The following is a 7,290-nucleotide window of genomic DNA, read 5'->3' as shown; positions in this document are numbered from 1 at the left end:
TGCCTATTTTGTATTTCTTTTCTCTTCGTTGCATTAAAGAAAGTTTCAATGGCATCACAATTACTAAAACCCCAACCCCACAATTAATCTATAGATGAGGGATTTTTTTTTTGTAACAAGCATAAATGAATCTAAACAATAGTCATGTCCAAAAGAGTCCATAAACATTTATTAGGTCCTTACTATGTGCCAAGGACTGTGCTATACACTGGGATATAAATAATGAAAAAGACAATTCCCTCCCCTCAAGAAGGTTTACATCTAACAGAAGAAGACAATACAAAAGCTGAAAAGGAGACAAGAGAAGGGGAGGAAGGTATTGTTGTGGGTGCATGAGAAAAAGGTCCAAAGAGACATGGTGGGTCACTGCTTTGAAAAGATGTTTTTCTTCACCATGGTATTGTCCTTATGTAAATTATTCTGGCTCTGCTAGTCAAGTGCAAGATTATATGAAATCATCTTATAATTCCTTATGGCTCAATTATGTTCCATCGTCTTTGTAAAATACAATTTGTTCAGCTACTATTTATTGTCTAATAGGCCATCTAAAACACCCCCTTAGAGTATAGTTATTTTCTTTTCTCCCCCTTTCTATTTCTCCCCATCTCCATGAGATTCAGAAAGTTTGTTTTCTGGTGATATCCTTCCTGATATCATCCTCCCTCTTAACTACTCCTGACACCTTCAGAATCTCATTAGTTTCCCAGTTGCTGTTGAATTTCTACACCAAACTGCTTGTATGAGTCTTCATTTCTCTTGTGCCTGTTTCAGATAAGATTGAGGTTCATTTGATTCCTATTTTCCTCATCCCCCTCCTCTTCATTTTTATCATAGAACATCCAAATCATGAGATATATTCCATTATGTTTTGGGTTTTTTTTTTGGTTGGATCATACCTCACTTTGCAGAGTTTATTCTTGGCTGTAATCCTGTATTTTTTGCTGTAGAGGGCCTTGGATAATGGGGAACTCAGGGAAAGGTATACTTGAAGCAAGGATACTTACAGCAGGGTGTTTACTCAGTGTGATTGATGAGATAATGGTTCCCTAGTTCACATATACTTAGGGTGATATAGTGAAGGAATCACTCTAGTTTGATGTAATGATGGAATCACTCTAGTTAGCATATACTTAGTGCAATGTAGTGATGTAATCAGACTGAGGTATTTAAGGCCTGAAAGGGCTGGAGATGAGAGCTCGAGCTCGATCTCAGACTCAGATAAAGACACAGACATAGACACAGGAGACACAGAAGACGAGACAGAAACAGAGCTCCTCCTGCTGGGCTCTCCTGCTTTCATCACTCCTCCACCTAAGACCAAGGCTCCTCCAGAAATCCTCCAGAGAACTTGTCCGGACATTATATTTTGCCTGTTGAAATATTGTATTCCAAGATGTCTCATTTTCAATAGAAGCTGTTATTATCTTGTGTGATCTTGACTGTAGCTCCTTAGTAATTAACTGCTTATTTATGGATAACTTCATTTTTAACATGGGATCTCTAGATTTTGACTAACATTCTTTATATTTTCCTTTTGGGGTTCCTTTAAGATGGTTAATGGTGTTTTTCTACCTTTACTTGTTCATCCTCTGGTTCTAATCAATTTGGCCTATTTTCATTTAAGATACCTTGAAACAGATTGTGTGTAGGCACTGGGAGGGTGTTAGGATTCTTACAAGGTGCTAAGTAAGTGGAATTGAGGAAACTGGTTAAATCTAGTTTAGCATTGATTTAATCCTACAACAAATAATGGTTTCCTAATGATGTAATGATTGATGTATACTCAGTGTGGGGCATATAAGGGAAGAGCTCTTAGGGCCAAAGAGGACAAGCCCACTAAAGAAAAAACCCACTAAAGGATAAGCCCACTAGAAGCTCTCGGAGGAGAAGACAGATTCATTCCATCTTCCACCTTTGTGCTGGCTGGAGGCTGAAGCTGGCAGAGGCAAAGGACTAGCGGCACGAGCTCTCAGAACCAAGGAGAGAGATAGGCCTCTATTAAAGCTAACCAGGCCCTAGGAAAAGAGACAAGACTTTGAAGGAAACAATAATGGAATTGGACTTTAATCCCTGGCTGTACTTGTGATTTCTGAACTGAAACGAGCCCTCCCTCCCCCCGCCAAGAAACCTGCTCTCAGAGAACAATATATTTTAGAGAATATTACAGGAAGGGAGAAGGAAGAGATTCTCCCACACACATACACATTATTTTCAGGTAGTCTAATGACTTAAAATTATCTCTCCTTGACTCATTTTCTAGTTCAGTTGTTTCTGAGATCAGTCAGAGTTCAGTCTTCAGATTTTATCCTAATATTTCTTCAAAAACTGTCTCATATAGCAGAAATATCAGACCCAAAGCTTACTGACCTCAACATTCCTTAGTGTAGCCCAAATCAGATTAATATGTAATAGGGAAATATTTAATGAAAAATTTAAATATATTAAAACATAAATAGCATTACATTTTAAAACTAGTCTAGACACACACACACACACACACAGACTTTCAAGATGCAGCCAATAAGAGATCCTCATGTACAGATTAGTGGATCCTATTAAGCCTTGAGTAGTCTGATTTGTGCCTGGTCTATTCTAATTTTTATAGTTTCCATTTCTTTGGTAAAATTCACCATTTTCTCATCTAAGCTACTCACTCTCCTTCCAAATCTCCCTAAGAGTTTTTATTTCATTTTTTCCCTTTCTTCACTTCTTTAAGTAACTCATGTCTTATCTATAGAAAATCTACTTTTTTTCCCTTTTGAGTCCTACTTACAGGTTTTATGGAATTAAATTTGCAAATATTTGCATATTGTTTGGCATTTCTTCGATTTACTTTTTAAAAGCAATTTAAAAGTTAATCTGCATTGCCCTCCCCACCAACTGTGCAAAAATCAAATCAGAAAACAAAGCCCTCTAAATAGTCTTGAAAAATAAATTCCCACAATAGCCAAATCCAAAAATATATTTCTTTTACATTTTAAGTTCATCATGCTTGTGTCAAAAATGAGTGGTGCACTTCATATTCATTCTTTTGGAATTGTGGTTAATCATTGTGTAGATCAGAATTCTGAAGTCTTTCAAAATTGTTTTTCTGTTATCAATGTATAAATCCTTCTATTTCTGCTCATTTCACTCTGCATCTAATGGTCAGTTTCCTCTAATATACTCTATTCCGTCACTTTTATGGCACATTAATATTCCACTGCATTAATATACCAAAAAAAATTTTTTTTGCTACTCCTCAACTGGACACTCCCTTAGTTTCCAATTTTTGGCTACCACAAAAAGAGTTGCTATAAATATTTTTGTACAAAGGGATACTTTTTCTTTTTCCTTTATTTCTTTGGGGTATAACCCTAGAAGTACTATAATGGAGTAAAGAATTAAGTTTAGCAAGTTTCTGGGCATAATTCCAAATAGTTATTTGATTTATTCATATCACCATCTTTAGTTCTAGGATTGGGGTTTTATGCCAGGGCCAGGCTCTGTTCCCTCTTACACTTCTGAGTGAGATGGTTGGTCTCATGTGGTTTTACCCTGGCTCTCACATTGACTTCTACCTCTTAGAATTAATCCCATTTGATTTTTAAGGTTTAATACTAATTTTCTGGTACTCTCTGGCATCTCAGGACAGAGAGGCTTCAGAGTCTCTGGACCTGAGCTATCAATCTTATTTTCATGGAACCTTATTGATTCTTCTTGGTCATAAATGATTGCCATTCCTGTGTTCTCAGGTAAATGTTGGTTTGATAGGATATATATGGTGGGTAAATTTACCTCGTTGGGAGGCAATTAGTATTTGGAGTGAGTAGAGGGCTGTAATGATTGTGTTGATACCTAATAGGATGAGTGAGAAATTAGATCAGGAGATCTAAGGTCTCCATCCTGGGGCTTTCTTCCACCATTCCATGGTTTATCAAGAAAATCCCTATAGTTATGCTTCTTGACCAAGAGTCTAATACTAACTCTGATCACATTAACATTTGCATTGCTCAAGAGACCTTTTTTCTTACTGACATGCATTTAAGAATGATTATTCAGTTTAGGGGTAAAAGACAGTACTGTAGTTTTTCACTGGATTTCTTGATTGTATTTGATGTAAACTTCAGGACTTTGCAGAATAGGTGTGAATGAGTACTCTGCCTCTCCTTCAGCTAGTGATCCAAATCCAAGTGATGGTTTTAGGGTTGGTTTGTTTTTAAAGAAATGTGTTTTAGGTATCAGGGAGAGTCATAAGCCAAGAATCTGAAAATAAAAAGAGTGGGAATGACAATGGGAGCAATCTTCTGAAGAACTAACTGATATCAAGAACACTTGCAGAGAGTTTGGCCTTAGCAAGAAGAGTTACCCTTAATGAAGATTGGAGGAAGGGAACATGTCTGATGGAGATGAGATAAGGAAGAGAAGTAAAGAGAGAGCTCACAGCAAATAACCTCAATTTTTTTTCATAAAGAGAAGTTCTCTGCTAAGAGGAATGGCTGCCATGGGAGGCTTGAGGAGAGATAAGACTTGAAGCTATCACCACAGAGTGGAAAAGTGAATCATTTACAGAATTAAATGATAGATTTGGTATTGCAAAGGGTCAGGTAACATTTGTAGTGAACTCAGTCAGTTTAGTTGAATGAGTTCTTATGACTCCTTTCAACAAGGAACAAGTGAACAAGAACAAAAGCAGGAGATAATAGGAGCAATCATTTGGATTTCCCATGTGAGAAACAAGTAAGCAACGAAAGATAGAAATTTGACCACTGAACAATATGGAGTTGAACTATTAACTATAGGATTGATCTATTAAAAGGAACAAAATTAAGTTGGAGCAGAAGTGATAGCCTAGAATACTACTAACAGACTGAAGTTCTCTAAAAAGTAAATTTAAGGAATGGCAAAACGAAGGAAGAAAAGACAAGACATCAGGTTATGATTTTGGAGTTATTCATTGTTGGAGTGGAACATTACTGGGTGATGGTAAGATCAAAAGTGTGATCATCTAAGTGCATAGTGAGAATGGAGATTTAGGTGTTCTAATGTCTACTCTTCCAAGGTTAGAATATTTGTGGGACCATCAGTACTGAAAGTCCCTAATATACATAAGAGCAAAAATATGTAAGGAGAGGAAGACAGGCACTACATTTGGGAAATGAGGAAGAATGTTCTAAGGGTCCATAGAATCTTAAATGGAATGAACCTCAGAAGAGAAGAGGCTGCTAAGTGATACCGGTAAAGGAAGAGTCTAGAAGTGATCCTGGGAAGTAAGGAATATTCTAACTTCCTCTAAGAAGCAGAATCAGGAAGTATGAAGGAAAGTATATTCAGTACCTAAAGAAGTAGGCTGAGTAGGTCACAGGAGAGGTAAGGTGGATATGGGGGATAAAGGAATGGGAATGAAGGACAAGGGAGGGGCACGGTTTATTCTTACGCTCAGGGATTAGGAGAGAAAGAGGTGGGATGAGTTCATTAGTCATAAAGGGGCAATCCAGAAAAGGACCACAGTTGGCCCTCTTCACACCCAATGGTCTCTGTGGGTGATTCTAGTGTCTCAGCTCTACCTCTTGGGGTTTTTGTTCCACCTTAAGATTGTAGTTTGCAATGGAAAACAATGATAAAGTCAGTAATTGAATGAAAGGAATCAATTCCTTTGCAGTATCCCACAATGTAGGAGTTGGAGCTGTATGATCCAACTGCCCTTTGTTTGTGTATGGCCAGTCAAATGAAGATACTATACAAATCAGCCTGTTTTGCTAGTAGTCAGTGACAGAAGAATGTAAGTACTGAGAAACAACGTATTTTATACTGTCAATCATTCCAAAGGAGAGTTACTTGACACTTGACTGTGACTTATCTCATCCAAGATTAAATCACATTAACATCATTACGTTTTGCTTCTCAGTCTAATCTCCAAATAATTTACTCCTTATAACAATTCTTCTAGCACCTTCCCCAGCTAGTTAACCGATTGAATATTTTCCCCATTTAATTGAGTAATATGAATTCACATTTATCTGAATGGTGCTTCATGTTCCTTGACCTAAAATTCCCAATCCCATAGTTCCCTCTATCCATTCCAGCTAATTTTATTCATATGATCTGGTGGGTGCACGCGCGCTCGTGCACTCTCTCTCTCTCTCTCTCTATACATATATATATATATATGTATATATATATAATTATTTTTTCATCCATTCACTTTGATGTGTTCCAAATGCTGGATAAGTAAAATTGGAATATTGTGTGTATACTTTCCATAGTCCCAAATTCCAGTTCAAGAAATAGTATAAATAACTAAAATAATAAAATGTTATGTTCTTTTACATTAGTTGTCTAAAGCCCCTCTCAGCATAGCTCCCTTCCCCCCCCATCATGAAAGTTCCTTGAGCTTCTCTATAAAGACTGAGTGTGTAACTGCTATCCCTGAGAGTTTGACTACACACATTTTGATTCCCTTTTTATGTTCAATTGTTCAATTCTTCAGGAGCTCAATTTTGGCAAATGACACTACAAACAGCTCTATCCAGTGTGATGTGAATTCTTGACTCAAAACCATTTCACCTAAAAAGAACTGCAGATGATGGAGTAGCTGCTAGGTATGTTTGAGTCTATCAGTGCAGATGTCTTTTCTGTTCTTATTTTTACTAAATTTTATCTTAAATGGAGACTGCAGTTTCATCTCAGTTTCACATTGTTTCAAAGAGTTTGGTAAAATAAAAGGTTGGGGAGCCATGGAATCCTGAGGCAAATGAGTCTAAAAATTTTCTTGTGCCCTCTCCAAGGTCACAGTTTTCCAACAATTTTCTGAATGAATGAAGAAAATCCAAATTCCACTAGAGTTATCTAGTACTACAGGAAGAAAGCTATAACTCAGGTCAGCCAAAATTTGGTTTATTCAAACTCTAAAAATCAATGATATGAACTGATCAGCAGAACCAGGTGATCATTGTACATGGCACAACAAGATTATATGAAGATCAATGGCTCTTTTCAACAACGAAAGGATTGAGATCAGTTCCAATGATCTTGTGATGAAGAGAGCCATCTACACTCAGAGAGAAGAGTATGGGAAGTGAGTGTGGTCACAATATACTATTTTCACTCTTTTTGTTGTTGTTTGCTTGCATTTTTGTTTCCTTTTTCATTTTTTCCCACTTTGATCTGATTTTTCTTGTGCAGCATGGTAATTATGGAAATATGTATAGAAAATTGCACATGTCTAACATATATTGGATTACTTGCTATGGGGGAGAGGGGGAAGAGGGGAGGGAGAAGGGTAGAAAAATTTGGAACACAAGGTTTTGC

The sequence above is a fragment of the Sarcophilus harrisii genome, chromosome 2 (assembly GCF_902635505.1).
Source record: "Sarcophilus harrisii chromosome 2, mSarHar1.11, whole genome shotgun sequence".
NCBI classification, from domain to species: Eukaryota; Metazoa; Chordata; class Mammalia; order Dasyuromorphia; family Dasyuridae; genus Sarcophilus; species Sarcophilus harrisii.
The sequence above is the reverse complement of the archived record's forward strand: the minus strand, read 5'-3'. Positions refer to the sequence as shown.